The sequence below is a fragment of the Mangifera indica genome, chromosome 1, assembly GCF_011075055.1.
Source record: "Mangifera indica cultivar Alphonso chromosome 1, CATAS_Mindica_2.1, whole genome shotgun sequence".
In the NCBI taxonomy this organism is placed as follows: domain Eukaryota; kingdom Viridiplantae; phylum Streptophyta; class Magnoliopsida; order Sapindales; family Anacardiaceae; genus Mangifera; species Mangifera indica.
Window position 1 is genome coordinate 14,561,542 of NC_058137.1, and position 21,253 is coordinate 14,582,794.

Below are 21,253 nucleotides of genomic sequence, written 5' to 3' on the forward strand. Positions count from 1 at the left end.
CCCTCGTCTTTATCTTCAAAAGTAACTGTCGTAGCCGTTTTATCAGTACAAATGGGAAATTAATTAAAATAAGCAAAATTTTAAGCATTTATACGTTTTTAGGTCACCCTAGAAAAGTTTTATCAAAATAAGCGAACCGTATTTTTTTACCCTTTTTACCCTTATGTTGAAAAACCAAGTAAAAATATTTTTCTAAGAATATGCGGCGGTTTAAGGTGGTTACGATGGTGGCTAGGGATTTTACACTGAAACCCTAAATATGTCAAATTATGTATATGGATGTTTTTGAATGTTTCGAACGCTTAAAATGATGTAGTTTTGATGTTAATGGATGTCTGAAAGTGTAGCCGTTGAGAGACAAAAGTGCACAAATTTACAGTGTCACGCAAACTGCGTAAATTTACAGTGCCGCGTAAACTGCACAAATCAGGCAAACACTGTTCACATCACGTAAAAGTAGATATTATAGTCTTTGAACAGTATTTTTGCACGATTTTGAAAGCGGTTTGCGCAGTTGAACAGTATTTGTGCTATGTAAACAGTGTTTTTGCGCGGTGTGAACAGTGTTTACGCGATTTGCACAGTTTGCATGACACTGTTCACTTTTTGCGCTTTTGTCTCTCAACGGCTACACTTCTAGACATCCATTAACATCGAAACTACATCATTTTAAGCGTTTGAAACATTCAAAAATATTCATATACATAATTCGACATATTTAGGGTTTCACTGTAAAATCCCCAGCTACCATTGTAACCACCATAAACCGACGTACATTCTCAGAAAAAATATTTTTACTTGGTTTTTCAACATAAGGGTAAAAAGAGTAAAAAAAAATACGGTTTGCTTATTTTCATAAAACTTTTCTAGAGTGGCCTAAAAACGTATAAACGCTTAAAATTTTGCTTATTTTAATTAATTACCCAGTAAAAATTAATTAATTGTTTTTCCAAAATCAAAGCACAATCATAAAAATCTTGCATTCTCATCCTAATCTAGGTAAGTATAGCTAGATTTTTACCCTTATCATCTTATATATTCTTGTTTAATAAAACTATATTTATAAACAATAATATTTTACTATATGATTAAATATTATTTTATTTCTAATTTAAAACTATCTAATTATATGATAACATATCATTATTTGCGCATATAACACTATTCATTTTTATTGGACATTTGAAAACCCTTGAATTTCAAGTAGCATATCTATTGTGATTTTCTCCGGAAATGATGTTTTTTTGATAAATGTTGTTTTATTGATAAATGTTGTTGCTCATTAGTTAAGTTAGTTAAAGTATTGATATTTCAACTAGAAAAATTATTAAATTAGGTTGAATGTATGCTTATAATTTTTTTGATCAAACTGATAGAAAAAACTGTTATGGTAGGGGTCTTAAAGCCAATTAATTTGACATTTGTGGATGTAATTCTATTTCATTAGTTAATAAAGGATTTAACTGTCATTCAATTCATATATGTGTCCTTTTATATGATTGTGCGAATAATATACCTTTAAAATGGTAGAACTATGATGAAAGGATTAGACGATTGATTATAAGAACCCTATGTACAATTAAATGGTCATTCTAAAAACATATGTAATCTCAATATTACAATGAATAAAGACACATGTAATGATGATGGGATTATCATAGTGTTGAGCGACCCCATCAAAATGTAGCAATAGTTCTCACATGTCAAAGTTGTTCTCACATGTCGAAGCTGTTCATAGATAGTTTGGTGCAATACATTGATGCACGTTATAAACATGTTCATCAGACTAATCCCACTAGAGGATATCTATATGGATGGTTGTTTCAATGTCTATTGAATAAATCTTTTAAATACCATAGTGCATGTCATCCTATGAGTTAAAGTTATCAAACCGTCTCGTGTAAGGATTGGTATAGTTTGACATTATCCAACATACCATTGTAACTAGGCTATCATAAAGGTTGTGTACGACCATATCATGAGATACATGAAGACTATGGTTAATAAATAAAGAATTTGTCACTCTTGAGCATATAAGAACATATCTCACATGAGAATACTGAATGACATTCATGACTACTTGAATCTTTTGTCATAGTGGGATAAAGTTGTAGCCTAATTCGTTTAAGTCATTAATGTATATCAATTCACACCGAGGAACTGTTGTGATCGACACATTTCTATGGTTCAGCCTTAAGAGATATTGGTTGATAAAATGATTGAATTACACATAACTGTGATATTGTAAAAAGCTTAAGAGATGTCCACTAACACTCTACTGTGCAGTTGGCCATGACGTTTTGATAGAGGCCAATTTTGGTTTATGTCTAAATTTGACTTGAATTTAGACACTATCGATTTGATAAAAAGTTTATTGGTCATAAGCATATAGGAGTTGGTATGAATGCAAAGGCGAGAATTGTTTGATGATAATCTTGGTGTTTAGGGAGAGAGAGAACTTTGTTGATCGTGTTTGACCAAGATCACTTGGTCGCATTGCATGACTGGACACTTTTTGCTCTAGTTGTACAAGCCCAATACATGGCACTATTGGACAACCCTTGTCCAAGCGTGTAAGGCATGAAACCATATCGAGCAGCACACTCTTGGCCACTCTTGCATGGTTTAATGTGTGTTGGGTGGCATACTTATTGACCACCCTTGTGTATATGTAGAAAGGTATCATGTTTGGATTAAATTCTAATGACACAAGGATTACTGTGCGCACATAAATATTATGAGTAGGTTAATTAAATGAGATAGAACAAAAAAACCACATACAATAGAAAATCCCAACAACCACTAGTTTTCTAGAAAATTCTTTCTTCCCATGAACACATTATCCGCCCAACATACAGAAGCCCTAAAAGCCTTCATTCTGGATAGTCTCCCGTGTTCATGTTCCACGTGGATACTAGGGCACCACCTCATAAGGGTTCAAAAGTATTCATTTCTTAGTCATATGAAGAATTAGGGAGTCGCCAGAATAGGTATAAACCATAAAACATTTTATGGTTGTTTTTGAAAGTTCATGATAAATATGTTTTAAAATGGGTATCCTGGCTAGGGTGTTAGGATTGTTTGATTTTATTAATTTTTAATTTCATTGTGTTACTGATTATCAGTGCCCTAAAACCCTACAAAAGCATAACTAGTAAAGAATGTGGGGTAGGCACGTCTTGCCTGGACATCCACTTGGACTTTCAGGTGCACCTAACCTAGAGCTCTACACGTGTCTTTATTAAAATGTCCCCTAAAGTAGAATTTTTATTACAAAATTCTAATAAAATTTTTATTTGACATATTAAATTGTTGTTAAATTGTATCACATGTTTTTCGTGTCAAAATGATGAAACTGTATTTAAGATTCGATTTAGAAGGCAATGAGTTACCCAAGATGACAATATTATGAGATCTATTGGTGGGGATGAAAGAATGATTTGCATTGACACAAAAACTAATTTTGAAGTATTTGCTGCAAAAATCTACTATCACCTTACAACTATCCAACACATGGAAGACCTAGCAGCATTCTTCTTAGACAACCTCCTATGTTCGTGCTCCACGTGGATACCAAGGTGCCACCTCGTGAGGGTTGGATAACATTCATTTCTTTGCCATATGAAGATTTAGAGAGGCTACTAATGCAAGTATAAACCTTATGGATGTTTTACTTGTTTATGTTAAATATGTTTTAAAATTGGTATCTTGGTCAATATTTTAGGATTGTATGTTTTATAAATTTTTTATTTCGTTGTATTGCTAGTTAACAGTGCCCTAAAACCCTACATTGCCTCTAACAAGGCATCATGACCAGCTGATTAGTAAATGTCAATATGTGACTTATTTTAACCTATCAGTGATATGGTTATCTATACAATTCGATCTTTTCGTTATACGATATCTTTTTGAGGCTAAGGTATAGATTAAATGTCTCTCTTAAAACTCCTCGAGTTATATACATTGACTTTTGTCAATGATAAGATAACATTGAATCAAACATCAACTCAATTCCACTGTGGCCACAAATTTAATTGGTTATTGATATCCGTCGTAGACCTTAACTAAAATATCAACCCTCATGCTTAGGAATGATGAATCCATTGTTGATCTATTATAGTGTAACACCCCTCTTTAGATACATACCTCTACTTAGAATATGCATTTAAAAAAATGTGTTAACTATAAAAATTCTTAGATAAGGTTTGCAGCAAAAACATTCATAATAAGTTAACATCCTATAATCCCAAGAATGCATTTATTAACTCATAATAGACTACAAGAATCTAAAAAGCAAATCATAGTAATCACTGTGAATAAGAAAGATAAACAAATCCCATAATACGTAGATGTCATTATCCAAAAAATAAAAAGACCAAAATGTCCTTGCCTTCATGTGTTGTGTAACATCCAGAGGTAAACCAAAGGGTATTTTAATCATTTTCCTTGTTATAAATTCGATGATTTCTTTAGATTTCTGTAGTACATACTCGTGTATGGAGATATACATGACCATGTATGGTCAACAGAAAGTTAATAAGTAAATTAGATTATGATCATGACAAAATAAGAGATTGTGTATGGTCCATACAAGTCTGTATATCACTTCTAGAAATTAAAATAAAAACATGATAACCCTAACTCTCTAGATTATCTTTCATAGCCATAGAAAGTAGAGAGTGTGAGAGAGAGGAGGGGTATTTTCATCGTCTATGGAATTACTGTTATTGTGTAAGGGAGGCTTTATCACCGGAGTCTAAGAAAGTAGAGTGAAATTGTAATACCCTCAGGTATGTTTCAAGGGTATTTATGTCTTTTGACTCTATTTAGAGATATTTCCCATTTTAAGTACATATATTTGTTTTACATGTATATGTGTGTTTATATATATATATATATATATATATATATATATATACCTAAAGAAAAAGAAAAAAAAGAAAAGAAAAGGAAAAAGACAAAGAGAAAAAAAGAAAGAGATAAGACTTTATATATAAAGAGAAAGAGAAGACTTTTCCATCATTTTCCGTCCATATTCCAGCAGCCACCATTCTTCATGCCTTTTCTTTGCTTTCTTGAAGCCAAAGGAAGAAATTGAAGAGATACTGGAAGATAAAATAAAAAGAAAAAAAAGAGAAGCACCTTAGAAGCTTTGGTAACCAAAGATCTCCTTCCTTCTCCTTTTATCTATGTTTATATGCATGTTATGTGAATATGTTAGTGTGTTTTGGTATTGATTTAAAGTGATCTTGGTGATAAAGGAAGCAAAACAAAAAAAAGGAAGCCAACTTGCAAAGATTTGGCTTGAAATAAGGTAAAGGATATCATCCTTGATAAGTGACATGTTTTAGACTTTTGGTTCCTTGGATCTATGTTATAAATGATGATTTTGATGTTGAGGAATATTGTTTTGCCATTTGGGATGTCTATGTATGTGCTTTTGTTCATGGCAGAAAGTTGCATAATATTTACAGTTTTTGCCACTGAGTTCGTCCCATGTTTTGGTTGCTTTATTTGATGAATTATGAGTGCTATTATATCTTGTTGGAAAGCTCTTTGAATCCTCTTTCCAACTATGTATAGCTTGTATGAATTAAAGATCATTTGGACTATTAAATATTGTATAAACCAAAAGGATTGTTTTACCAAATAAACAGAGGAGGTAGTTTTGCCACTGCTTTCATCTCACTTTTTGACTGTCTTATATAAGGATTTATAAGTGCTATTATATCTTTTTGGAAATATCTTTGAATTATCTTTTCAGTGATATATAGCTTGTATGAATTGGGGATCATTTGGATTGTTAAATATTGCATGAACCACAAGGACTGCTTTATCAAATACACAGGAGGCAGTTTTTGCCACTGAATTTATCTGCTGTTTTGACTACCTGATTGAATGAATTATGAGTGCTATTATAGCTTGTTAGAAAGCTTTGTGAATCCTCTTTTCAACGATATATAGCTTGTATGAATTAGGAACCGTTTGGACTATGAAATTATATGAAAAAGAAGGCTGCCCTGTCAAATGAACAGGGTTGTGAACAGTATTTCACAGTTTGGAAAGGAAAAGAAAGAAAAGAAAGGAAAGGAAAAGAAAAGAAAGGAAAGGAAAGGAAAGGAAAGGAAAAAAAAAAGAGAAAAAGAAAAGAAAGAAAAGCAAGAAAAGATTGGGACTCAAGATTCAAGGGTCGTCCCAAGAGTAATGTCTAGTGAGTTATAAATAAATTTAGATGAAAGCAAAATTAGTAAGACATAAGACTCGCATGCATGCTATAAACTATGAGGGGGCACTTTACACTACACTGCCCGCAGTGGGGCACGTCCGCAGTAGGACACGTCCGTAGTAGGACATAGACCCCCAGTACGGTCTGCTCGTAGTAGAACTCAATTTAGATTCAGAAATGGTATAGTGAAAGAAAGAAAGAGAGCTCGAGCTTAGAAAAGTGTCAAATCCCTATAGTTAGCTTTCAGAAAGTATCAAATAGAACTAAATGGGACAAAGTATGACCCAAATAGTAAAAAGTGAACTAAATTACCCCCTCAATCTCTTATAGAGGTTAGGATGTGAGGTTGAGTCCCAAAAGTGAGTTAGAACAGGAAAAAAGGATAGTTTACTTGATTCTTTCCCCTTACTAAGTGTTCTTATCACTCATTCCCTTTTCTTTCCTGATTGCAGGTACAGGTGATCGAGGTAGCTGCGAAGTAGGGTTAGGTCAGCGTAGGTAAATCCGACTAGAGCAGGTTATCTCTGGTTTATATTATATGCATACAGTGACATGTTCTTGTTGACTTTTGACTTTTTGAGATTATGGTACAGTTGCATATGATTACTCCCTGTTTTCAAATACTTTCAAATGAGTTTTCATATGAGTATATACATCTTTTGTTCGCTTCCAGATTTTCAGTTTTCTTGGAATACTTCCTAAACACTTTTAATGATGCGTTTATTTTAAAGTATTTTTAAAAAGAAAAAAAAATAGACGCTCTGAATATTAATTCATAACATTTCTCCTTCGATGGGTAGTACTTCTAGGGAGAGATGTTACAGAAATCCCTTATTTGCTTATGGAATCCTCAAAGTTGTTTGTTATATATATGATCCAAAGTCAAATTAAACATGGATAAGATGATATGTATGATGTATGGGTTTTTATATGTGATTATAATGAACCATTTTCATGTTGAGTCTCTTGAGCTTGAATATTATATGTTTTGGAGATGATAATTTATTAATGTCTTTATGTGATGTATGCATGTGTTATAAAGAATGATTTCCATTGAATAAACTGTTTAGGGGACTTAGAGACACTTTGTATTGGTCAAAATATGTGCTGAATGGCTTTGTGTGCAACTAAAACAATATAGAAACCTTAGGGTGCAATTTCCAAATTATAACACACGGTCATGTATGGTCCCCTACACGCTCATGTGTCATTCCAAAGTTTTGAAAAGCCAAAGTTCTTGTGCTCATTTTGAGGAAAAAATATATGGTCGTTTGGTATAGGACACATGCCAATGTATGGTTTTCCAAAAGTGGATGACGTGTGCCAAAAGACATGTAGCTCATACACATGGATTTGAGTACACAAAAGTGTGTCCAAGTTAACTTCCTGTGTGCATCTGCCCTATACATGACTATGTGTTAAATGTCACATGCTCATGTATATGGTTTAAGACGTACACAACTGTAGGTTAAGAAGCACATGACTGTGTATCTTTAGACAAAGTTAGAAGACGACTATACCTCTAGGCTATGTACATAAGAGAAGAAAGTTATATAAGAAGAATAATAAGCTAATAGAAGACAAAGAATTCAAGAAAGGCTAAAATGAAATACCCAACTATGTGGACGATAGCACAAACTCAAATCAAGTCAAATCTGAGTTGAAAAGTCAGAACCTTAAGGTTAGTGTCACACAATTAGATAGTCACCAATTGTGTGCATAAGTGACAATATTTGTATGAGCAATTAAGCTAGATACCCATGAGATGCATCATGCATTCGGTATTAAGACGCATAGCCACCTAGTTCAGTTTAAGTGTGTATGGTAAAGATATAGCTTTCAGATATTTTCATGTGATCAGTGAGATGCATCACATATGTACTCGAGGTAGGACCATCTTTAGATGGTTAGTTAGCAGTTTTGATCAACTTATATGGTAAGAGAAGAAGCGACTATTAGAGATTTTTTCCATGTGATCAAGGTGTCCCAGTTAGATAACTCGATAGCCTATTTGGCAGGTACACAAGGCACCATAATAGCTTTCACTAGCGCATCAGATATATCAATTCCAGCTTGAGCCCTTGTAGTTTTTATGCATAATCCATGTTAGGGCACTTAAGTGTCGTAGTGTGACAATATTTAGCTTATAAACAAAATGCAAGTTTTACTACCAAAAAAATTAATATCCAAGGATGTTAAAATGTCTCAATTTACTAAGTTTTACTCGTGCGTTTCCTTTTGTATGTTTTGTAAGTACAGCTGAGTAGTAAGGCAAGCACGAAAAGAGTGACGTTTATGCCATGCTAGTTTTTTACTAGACATATATTTAACATTTTTATTATTATCATTATTACTTTCAGACACGTTGGTTTACTCTCGATTTATATAGTTATTTTATGAAATAGATTTTAGATGCTTTTATTTTATGAATTTGATTAATAAAACAATTATTTTTATCATATCACGTTTTTGCACACCTTATAGTTATGATCAAGCATTAAAGTTTACAAATAGTTTAGTTGTACATGTCTCTTTTAGTGTATTTTCATCAGAGATATGTATCTAAAAAAAAGTGTAACATGTTGGCTCAAGCTAACCCATTGGCTCTTTCGCTACTACCCCGTTGTTCCACAACCTGTAAAACAATGGAAAGAACACGTAAGTAAAACACACTCAGTAAGTAGGTGACGTCGTGACACCTAGTAATATATATGCATATATATATATATGCTCATCTGAATTATCTTAACTTGCAATGCCCAATCCTTAATGGCGGTGTCGTCCTAGATGACTAGTGTCAAATGATATATATTGATGTTCCAGAGACCTAGTAAAAACATAAGACATCTCAAATGTTAATTATAAGGTGTACCTAGTGCACATGTGGGTTAAGCTTTGGGTTATGAATGTTGTATCATAAGAATAGTAAGACCTCAAGCCTTTCTCAAAATCGCACAAACATCCTAAATGTTAAAATGCCCAATGTTAGAACATGTATAAACAGTACCTAACGCTAGTGTATAATCATCCAAAGGAAAACTAGCCTTGATATTTTCATGGCCATACTGTACATAGCTCGATGGCTCAGAATAATATAGTATATCTTTCTTAGTTTTTGACTCAAAACTATTCTGGTCAGGATTCATATTATTGTCTACATAATTAGGCATGCACAAATTACCCTTAATGTCATCTTCCATGTAGTCTAACACATTTATCCAATATTCATCTAATATTGCCTTTGTTAGGCCTTATTATTTGTCTCCTTATAATTATTCCCATAATAGTAAAATAGTTATTTTTATAATCCTATACAAACCTAACAACTCTACACTAACATTGCCATCTTTATATGCCTTTATTCTAATTTTCCCTAATTGTACACAAAGGTGTATGTGCGTTTCCAAAAACACATACACAGACATGCTATTAGGGTAGGTTCCCTAAAGCCAATCAAATTTGATATTTATGGATGTAATTTTATATTAATAATTGATAAATAATTTATTGTTATTCAATTCATACATTGTCTATTTATATAATCGTATGAATAACATGTCTTTAGAATGATAGAATTATGAGGAGGGGATCAGATGACTGATCATGGAAACCCTATATACACTTTTTGTGGCCATTTTAGAAATATTTGTAATCTCGACATTATAATGAACAAGAGCATATGTAATGACGATGAGATTATTATAATGTTAAACAACCCTACCAAAAATGACGACAATTCTCATGTGTCAAAATTGTTATAGATAGCTTAGTGTAATACATGGGTGCATGTTGTAGACGTGTTATTCAAACTAACCTAACTAAAGGATATCCATATGGATGGTTACTCTAGTATTTATGGATTAAATCCTCAGAATATCATAGATGCATGTGATCCTTTGACTTAAGATTGCTAGATAGCCTCACGTGAGGATCGGTATGGTTTGACACTATTTAACATGTCGATATAATTAGGGTAACTATAAAGGTAGTAATCAATCATATCATGAGATATATAGAGGCTATGGTTAGTCGATGAAAGATTCGTCACTTCTAAACACAAGAGAAGATATCTCACATGATAATACTGAAAAATATATATGACTGCTTGAATTTGCAGCCACAGTGGGATGAGGTTATAACCTAATCTATGTTAGTCATTTATGTGTATCAGTTTATACCAAAAAATGACTAAAATAGACACATGTCTATGTCTAAGCCTCAAGAGATATTCAATAGATATTAGTTGGCAAAATGATCGAATTATGCATAACTACGATATTGTAAGGCTTAAGAGATATTGTTGCATTAGTTGTAAGTGTTTATTATCTTAGGTTGCCTACTGGGCTAGTTTTAGAATTAAAACATTGTTATTATGTTTTTTCTATTTCTAGAAACCTAGTTTTTGTGTCTATTTTGGACAAAGAGAGATATTTATTTTTGATTGATAGTGGTATTATACCCATTAGTTTAAATAATATTCTCTACATAATAGCTAAATTTCATAGTAGTTTATATATTCTAAAACTGAATAATGAAATTCTCAATATGCAAAATAATAAACGATTAAAATCGAACAATCTAAATACCACATATCTGTCACATTGTAGGCTAAGCCACATAAGACTGAAATATATATCATGACTTCTTGAATAAAAAAGCTAAGCAATCATTTGACTTCTAATTATATGATGAATGTGAATCATGCCTATTAGGTAGGATTGCCGACGCACCCTTCATTTGACATAGTAAAAAGGCGATTGAATTGTTAGGGATCATACACAATAATATGTGCGGGCCCATGATAGTGTATAACAAATATAAGAAACCCTATTTTGTCATATTATTGATGATTTCAGTAGATATAACTATCTGTTTTTTATGAAACACAAGTTTGAATGTTTTAATAAATTCAAAGAATTCAATAACAAAATAGAAAAGAAACATAGGAAATAAATTAAAATTTTCCAAAGTGATCGAAATGGGTGAATACCCGAGTTCTGAATTCAAATAATACATAAAGAAAAATGGGATAGTATCTTAACTCACTCCTCTTGATACTCTATGACATAATGGTGTATCTAAATGGAAGAATAAAACCTTAATAGAAATAGACAGGTCCATTATAAATTTCATTGATTTACCCATGTCTTTATAGAGTCATGCCCTAGAAATAGATGTCTTTACACTAAACCATGTTTTATCTAAATTTTTCAATAAAAAATTATATGAGTTATGGACAAGAAGAAAGTCCAATCTAGATTACTTAAGAATTTGGGGCTATGAAGCTTGTGTTAAGGAATTGACTTTGAACAAGGTAAGCGCTAAGTTCAAAAAATTACCCAAAGGTTACTAAGGGATATTACTTCTACCACCAGGACAAGCAAAAGTCTTTATTGCTTATACTGGTATGTCACGACCCATAAAGATTTAGTTTTCTTCTAACTCGACACGATGATGTACTGGTCATCAATGATGGCAAACCTAAGACTTACGACGAGGCTATTTCAAGTCCAAATTCTAATAAATGGTTGGATGACATGAAATTTGAAATATACTTCATGTACTAGAACTAAGTATGAAGGTAATGTGCATACCTATAAAGCACGATTGGTTACCAAAGGTTTTACTCAAAAGTATGGCATTAACAATGATGAAACATTTTCACCAGTCGTTATGCTTAAGTTTATTAGGTTTACGTTTGCTATAATTGTATACTATAACTTTGAAATCTTTCATATAGATGTCAACATTTCTTTCCTGAATGGTAACCTTATAAAGGACCTCTATATGGCATAACCAGATGGTTTCGTTCTTGTTGGACAAACAGATAAAATATACAAGTTGGAAAAATCCATTTTTAAACTTAAGTAGGCTTTGAGCAACTAGAATAATTGTTTTGATAAAGTTGTTCGTAAGTTTGGATTTGTCAAAAACAAAAATGGATTGTGTGTAAATAAGAAGGTTCATGGAACTGTGATTGTATTTCTAGTATTATGTATCGATGACATATTGATTATTGGAAATAATATACCGAACTTACAATTAGTAAAGACTTGGTTATCCAAATGTTTCTTTATGAAAGACTTAGGAGAAACAGTGTACGTTCTTATGATTAAAATTTACCAAGATAGAAAGTATAGACTGTTAAGCTTAAGTCAAAACATTTTCATAGACAATGTATTGATTAGATTTAATATGGAAGAATCCAAAAAAGGATTTCTGCCTATGTCCCATAATGTATATCTTTCAAAAGAGATATGTCTATGTACACAATCTGAAAGAGATAAGATAACTAGGATTTAATATGTTTAAACTATAGGATCAACTCAACCTAAACTTAGGATTAAAAGTCTTAATTTAATAAGAACTCTTAGACACCTTATCATCTAAGTAGTTAGAATCTTAACTAACTTAGGATTTACGCATACCTTATAAATAAAGGTGTTTAGTTTGAATAAAAATTTTTACAACAAGTCAACACATATATCTAAAACACATATCTTCATGCCTAGAACCTTGTTGACGCCAACCTCCATTGTTGTAACCTTCTTCTCACTTTGTTGTGATCCAATTTCTAAGATCTAGTACAAAAGCTTTAGCAGCGTTCTTTCTGGATTGCCCCCTATTCGTGTTCAACATGGATATTAAGGTGTCGACTCAAGAGGGTCGGATAACAGTCTTTACATAGCCATGTGAAGTCTTTCATGAGCCAACAATGCAAGTATAATTTCTAAACACCCTATATATGTTTAACATGTTCATGAATCTATCATTAAAACATGTATCCTAGATAGGTTTTAGGATCTTTGATCATTTTTAAAATTTTAATTCTGTTAGACTACTGATTAATAGTGCCCTAAAACCCTATAATGGTATTAAAGCCATCGTTTAGGCATATTTTCATGAAAAATATACCTACAAGTTTTGATTATATTTATATGTCGTTGCATTTAATTAATAAATAATTAAAATTTTAAAATTGGTAAAGTTGATTTGCAATCGTGTTGTCGTATGATTTATTGAGTTTAAGAACAACATAAAGATGTGTTAAATTTATTGAGTGATTATTTCTAAAATTTTCTTGAGTTTAATTTTTGATGCAAGGTTAAATTCAAAATTGATAATCGATTTGTCACATGAGTGTGGTTTACGTGCCACCGTTGCTTTCACAAAAATTCGCTTGCTTTTACAGGATGGCTCCTGGATTTCCCATCACTAGAAAGTCCAAAAATTGAAGCTGGAAACACCACCATACACGGTTGGAACAAAAACCAAATAGAGTGATGTTGGGCACGACAAGGTTGTTTCACGCCACCACACATGCTTGGATAGAAACTGTCCTACGGGTCAATGCGGATGGTAGTGTGAGCTCTAACTACTAGGACTTGGTAGGGCAACCTCTGCCCTGTCCCATTCTTGAGGTATGAGTTGGTGCATTGCCTAACGACACCCATTAGAAGTTTTGTCTAGGGTGCACACTACCACTGGTGCATACGTTGCACCTTGAACTTGTGCATGGCTAGGTAGTTTTTCTACCAAAGCCATTACTGTTTTTGGTGCAAACCGTGTATGGTGGTCTTCCATTATGCACTCGAAATGCCTCCCAAGATGCCTACATGCCCTCCGAGATTAGAAATTAGCTTTTGGTTTGAGTTTCGTTGAATTAGAACCAAAACCGAAATTTCCTTTAGTCTTGGGGTTGAATGATTGTTTTGCAAAATTTTAGGGATAACAATGTAATTTAACACTTGGCTAATTAATAAGTAAAATTTAATTTTAATTGGATGTGCATTATAGTTGTATGTATGCATGATGCCTAGTACGTAGTCGATGAACCAATGTGAATGGTTATTTTATTTTATTTGGTTTGTAATTTTTAAATAGAGTCTGTGCGCCTTGCATTATTCCCCTTTCTTTTAGACTAGGTTGTTATTTTATTTTTTTAAGGGGCATTTGATTTAGATAATGTTTTATTATCAAAATAGAAATATTAACTTGAAAATAGATTACTTAGAAGTAACTGAATATAAATAATTACTATATTTAATAAAATTTGATAAAAATGAGTAAGTATAAATAATTAAATAATACTTTTAAATTAATTTGCTAGAATACCCTTAGATATAATTATTTTAAAATAATTTTTATATTATTTGTTATATTAATTAAAAATGAGGTTATTTTTGTCCTAAAAAATTAATGAATAAGAATATAATTATAATAAATTCAAAATTACCTTAGTAATTTTGTAATGTCTAAGGTAAAAGGGATAATTAAATTACTACTTACATTGCTTATCACATCACCATTGGTAATAGAAGATTAGAATAATATTTTATTACTGACAAACTAAACAAGGTAATGCAAATAATTAAAGATAGATTACTAAGATAATTTTTATTCACTGGAACCAAATGACCCTTTAGAATTATGTAACTATGATACAAAGTCGTGTAATTATTGGACTCTAGAGGTGAAAAGGACAAGTGTGAAGACAAAGACCTAAAGGCAAAACATTCACTTAGGTTGACCAGTCTGATTTTTCTTGGCTCGAGAGGTTTGACATTAGTTATGATCATGTATTAACAAATTTTAATTTTACGTTGTTAGATGGATGCGGATGATTATTATTCCAGATATCTCCTAATATGTGACATGAAATTTGATGAGACTAATTAATTAAAAACTTTCAATTTAAATATTAAATAGAAGATTAAATTGGTGTCTTTCAATATAATGCCCTAATGAAGCCCCTGTTCGTTGGAATCTTGTTTGCCAAAAAGAAGGGTAAAGTTCTATCAAGTGGAAAATTAGGAAATGCTTCTATTAGGTCTAACTTAACTAATGCACTTTGCTTGTTCACCAAAGAGAATGTGGCTTAAGAAAATTAGTGTGGACATTTTAATTAATTAAATCCATAATTAAAATGAATATTAATTATGAATAAAATTACTATCTTTATCTGTAAATTGTAGATTAAACAATCACTTTGTCAAACCTAATGTATTAATCAATTCTCAAAAAAGAAAATAGGCTCCATAGATGTGACTTTATTGATTGGTATAGAAATCTTTGGATCATTCTAGATTAGGAAAAAAGGTTGTATATCCTTGAAGGGTCATTACCCCAAAAAGCCTCCTTCTGATGCCACCAAGACAGAGAAAGATATTTTCAACAAATATCTTGATGACTCTGTGGAAGTTTAGTGCCTCGAGCTGACTTCCATGACACCTGAGCTTCAAAAACAACATGAGGAAATATATGCTCTATCCATACTTGCTCACTATCGAGAGTTATATGACACTCGTGTAAGGGTTGAATGATATGAGGTGGCAAGTGTTTTGTTTGATTACAAACTCTTCGAAAGAGGATAAGTTGACATTTATGTGGTCAAGATGATTGGCTATATTAAAAGGTTGGCGAGCTTGGGCTTTATCATGGACAATGAGCTTGTCATTGACTTAGTGTTGAAATCCCTTTTTAAATCGTGGGCTAATTTCATTATAAATTTTAATTTACACAAGAAGGAAAAATCCTTGGAGGAGTTGTTGTACATGCTCAGCCAAGCTAAATAAGAGGTACGAATGATATATTCGAATAACGTGCTTATGGTTAAAGCCTAAGCACTTAAAACCAAAGCTAAGGGTAAACGCAAGGCTAAGGCCAAAGCTAAACCCAAGGCAAAAAAACAACCTAATACTATTACCTAGCCAATAGGGGGTTTGGGGAAAGAAAAGGTTATTTGCTTTTATTATGGAAAAACTAGAAAAGACATTGCATGACCTTTCTAGAGAACATAAAGAAAAAGGTAACTAAAGCCTCTACTTTAGGTATGTTTGTCATTGAGATAAATTATTCTCCTTGTTCATCCTTGGTTGTAGACATAGGATGTGGTTCTCATATTTGTTCTGATATATAGGAACTATGTCATAGTAGATCACTTGCCAAAGGAGACGTAAACCTATGAGTTGGAAATAAAACATGTGTTGTTGCATTAGCCATAGGAATTTATTATTTTAGGTTACCCATTAGGCTTGTTTTAAAATTAAGTAATTGCTATTATGTTCTGTCTATTTTACAAATTTAATTTCTGTGTTTGTTTTAGACAAGGAAGCTTTCACAATATTCTTTATGGAACGACTGATTTGTATAATGGTTTATACATTTTAAAACTGGATAATAAAATTCTCAATGTGCAAAATAATAAATGTTTGAAAACAAATGAACTAAATAACACATATCTATGAGATTGCAGGGAGGCCATGTATGACCGAAACGTATATCAAGACTTTTTAAACAAAGAATCTTACAATCATTTGACTTCCAATCTTATGATGAATGCGAATTATATTTATTAGGTAATATGGACAAAACACCTATCACTAGATACAGTGAAAGGGCATCTAAACTATTAGGGATCATTCACACCAATGTGTGTGAGCCCATAATAGTGCATACTAGATATAGGAAAACCTACTTTATCATATTTATTGATGACTTTAGTAGATATAGCTATGTGCTTTTGTTGAAACATTAGTTTGAATGCTTTCACAAGTTCAAAGAATTCAAGATCGAAGTAGAAAAGTAGCTTAGGAAACAAATCAAAATCCTTCAAAGTGATAGAAGAGGTGAATACCTAAGTGTTGAATTCAAAGGATACTTGAAGGAACATGAGATAGTCTCTCAACTCACTCCTTCTGGTACACCATAACATAATGGTCTGTCAGAATAGAGGAATAAGACCTTAATAGAAATTATCAGGTCCATGATGAGTTTTAGCGATCTACCTATGTCTTTCTAGGGGCATGCCCTAAAGACTGTTGCCTATACACTAAACGTGTCCTATTTAAACTATGAATAAAACTCTATATGAATTATGAACTGGGCAAAATCTCAATCTAGAATACTTGAGGATTTGGGGATTTGGGGCTCTGAAGCTTATGTCAAGAAATTGACTTCAAACAAGACGAACGCTAAGTCAAAAAAATGTATCTTTATGGGGTACTTGAAGAAAACTAAGGGATACTATTTTTACCACTCGAAGGAGCAACAAGGAGAGGCAAAAAAGTCTTTATTGCTTGTTCTGGTGTGTTCCTTGAGAAAGAATTTATTCTTAATAGGACTAGTAAGAGGAAGGTGGAAGTTGATGAAGTTCTTACACCACAGGATACCACAGATATTAGACAGGACGACGTGTCATCATAAATGGTTGATAATAAGGAAGTTCTTTAACCTTGAGAGGACTAACCTCAGAGCACTCAAGAGCTACGTAAATCTATACGAGTACGTCACAAGCTAGAAAGATTTGGTTTGCTTATGACTTAGCATGATAATGATTGGTCATCTTTGATAATAAACCTAAGACTTAGACGATGTTGCCTCGAGTCTAAATTGTGATAAATGATTAGATGCCATGAAATATGAAATAGACTTCTTGTACTAGAACCAAGTATAGACTCTAGTGGATACACCTGAAGGAGTAAAACCTATAAGATGCAAATGGGTTCTAAAAAAGAAGACTAACATAGAAAGTAACGTGCATACTTATAAAGCACGACTGGTTGTCAAAGGTTTCACACAAAAATATGGCATTGACTTTGATGAAACCTTTTCGCTAGTCACTATGCTTTAGTCTATTAAGATTATGCTTGCTATTGCTGTATATCATGACTATGAAATCTTTCAGATAGATGTCTAAATTACCTTCCTAAATGGTAACCTTATAGAGGGCATCTATATGGCACAATTCGATGGTTTCGTTCTTGTTGGACAAGCTAATAAAGTAGACAAGCTGTAAAAGCCCATTTATAGGCTTAAACAAGCTTCTAAAAGCTAGAACATTCATTTTGATAAAGTTATATAAGAGTTTGGTTTCGTTAAAAATGAAGATAAATTGTATGTGTATAAGAAGGTCAGTGGAAGTATAGTTACATTTCTAGCATTGTATATTGATGACATCTTGATTATTAGAAATGACATACCAAACTTGCAATCGGTAAAGACTTAGTTATTAAAGTGTTTCTCTATGAAAGACTTAGGAGAAACAACCTACATTCTTAGGATTAAAATTTACTAAGATAGAGGGCATATACTGTTTAGCCTAAGTCAAAACACATATATAGATAATGTGCTGGAGAGATTCTATATAGAAGAATCCAAGAAAAAGATTTCTACCCATATCTCATGGCATATATCTTTCAAAAGAGATATGTCTATTTTCACAATCTAAGAAAGATAGGGTAAGTAAAATTTTATATACCTCAAATATAGGATCCATCATATATGTCATGCTATGTAAGAGGATTGATGTCTTATATGGCTTGAGAACTTGTAGTAGATATCAATCTGATCTAGGTGAAAGACACTGAATGGTTGTCAAAAACATCATAAAGTACCTGAGAAGGACTAAAGAGGTGTTATTGGCTTATAAAGGAGATTTTGAACTCATTATTAGAAGCTATAATAATGCTAGTTTCCAAATTGATTGAGATGACTTTAAATCACAATTTAGGTTTATGTTTGGTTTAAATAGTGGTGTAGTAAGCTGGAAAAGTTTCAAGCAAAGTATAATGGCTGAGTCTACAATAAAGTCTAAGTATATTGCCTTTTCAAAAGCGATAAAAGAGGTTAAATGGATGAAGAAGTTTGTGACAAAATTTGGAGTGGTTCCAAGCATTGTTGAGCCAATTGAGCTCTATTGCGACAATAATGGAGTGATTGCTTAAGAAAATAAGCCTATATCCAAATATATACTTAGATGATATCACTTGATCTAAGAGATTATTCAGCGAGATGACATACAGATAGAGAGGATTAATACATATAATAATTTGGCTAACCCATTGACAAAACCTATGTTGCAACAGAAACATAACAAACACGTCGTAGGATTAGACATTAGATACATGACCAATTAGGTATAATACAAGTGAAAGATTACTAGGGTAAATGCCTTAGAGCCAATTAACTTGACATTTGTAATTCTAATTTATCTTAGCGATTAACAAAAGGACCTATAGTTATTTAGTTCATATGTTTGTCTATTATATGACTGTATGAATAACATGCCCTTAGAATGATAGAACTATAACGAGAGGATCAAAGACTGATTGTGGGAACATTATGCACACATTAAGTTACCATTTTAGAAATGTTCATAATCCCAACATTACAATAACCAAAGGTACATGTATGATGACGAGATTATTATAGTGTTGAGTGATCCCACTAAAAGGTGGCAACAATTCTCATGTGTCGAAGCTATTTACTAATGGTTTAGTGTAACAAATGGGTGCATGTTATATATATGTTCATCAAACTAACCTCACTAGAAGATATATATATATATATATATATATATATATATATATATATATATATGGATGGTTGCTCTAATATCTATGGAACAAATCCTCTAAATACCATGGGTACATGTGATCATTTGACTTGAGGTTGTCAGATTGTCTTATATAAGGATCGGTATGGTTTGACACTATCAAACGTATCATCGTAATTGTGATATTATAAAGATAGTGATTGGCCACATCGTGGATGCATAGAGGTATGGTTGATCAATAAAGGATTCATCACTTTTTAGCGCAAGAGAAGATATATCATATGTGAATGTTGAAGGACACTTATAACTATTTAAATCTATAGCCACAGTTGGATAAGGTTGTAGCCTAATTTGTATAAGTCATTAATGTGTATCAGCTTATATCGATGAACTACTAAGATTACACATTTTTATGTCTTAGCCTCGAGAGAAATAATTGAGGAAATGATTGAAGTGCACATAACTATGATGTTGTAAAAATTTATAGAGATGTTTATTGACACTTTATTGTTCAGGTGACCATGACGCTTTGTTAGAGGCTAATCTTGGTATGTGTGTAAATTTGACTCAAATTTACACACTATTGATTTGATAGAGAGCTTATAGGTCACACGTATTAAAGGGTTGATAAAAACCAAGAGATAAGGATCATTTGACAATAATACTGGGATCATGGAAAAAGAGAAATATATGTATATGTTTTGACTAGAATCATTTGGTATACATGTTGTCATATGGTATCGTGCAAATGCACTACATTGTTGGGGTTGGATCCACTTCAAAGTTCAATTAAGCAAAGCCAAATAATGGATACGGGTCAATTGACTGAGTTAACTTATGGGTAAGGTGTTTTAGGTAAACAAGGATTCATCAGAGCCTTTGTTTGATAGAAAGTTTTGGTTGACTTGGAATCATAATTTTGTTAGGATTCTTATACATTAAAATATTCAATAAATTAGAAGTCTTAATTTAATAAAAACTCTTAGACACCTTATTAACTAAGTAGTTAGAATCCTAACTAACTTAGAATTCATGCACACCTTATAAATAAAGGTGTTTAGTTTGAATAAAATTTTTTTACAACAAACCGACACATACATCTTAAACATACATCTTCATGCCTAGAACCTTGTTGAGACAAGCTTCCGTTGTTGTGACCTTCTTTTTACTTTGTCGTGATCTAATTTCTAAGATCCAATCGACAAAAGCTTAATAACCTTTTTTCTAGATCGCCTCTCATTCATTCTCCATGTAAATACCAAGATGCTGCCTCAAGAAGGTTGTATAGCAATCTTTACATACCCATGTGAAATCTTAAAAGAGCCAACAATGCAATTATAATTTCTAAACACCTTATGTATGTTTAACATGTTCATGAATCTATGCATTAAAATAGGTATCCTAGATGGGTTTTAGAATCTTTGATAATTTTTAAAATTTTAATTCTATTATCTTGCTTGTTAACGATATCCTAAAACCCTGTACGACTATAACCTGCTAACACACCAAACACTTGGCAAAAAAGTCGGTCATATTGTTTTTCATGCTAGACTACCAAAAACACTTTCTCTTGTCCTAATATATCTTTATACTCTTATGGCGGACAATATAAAGGGAATTATGAGCTTATGTAAGAATCTTATTACTTAACCTATCAATACTAGGGACAAAACTCGAACTCTGAATCTCAA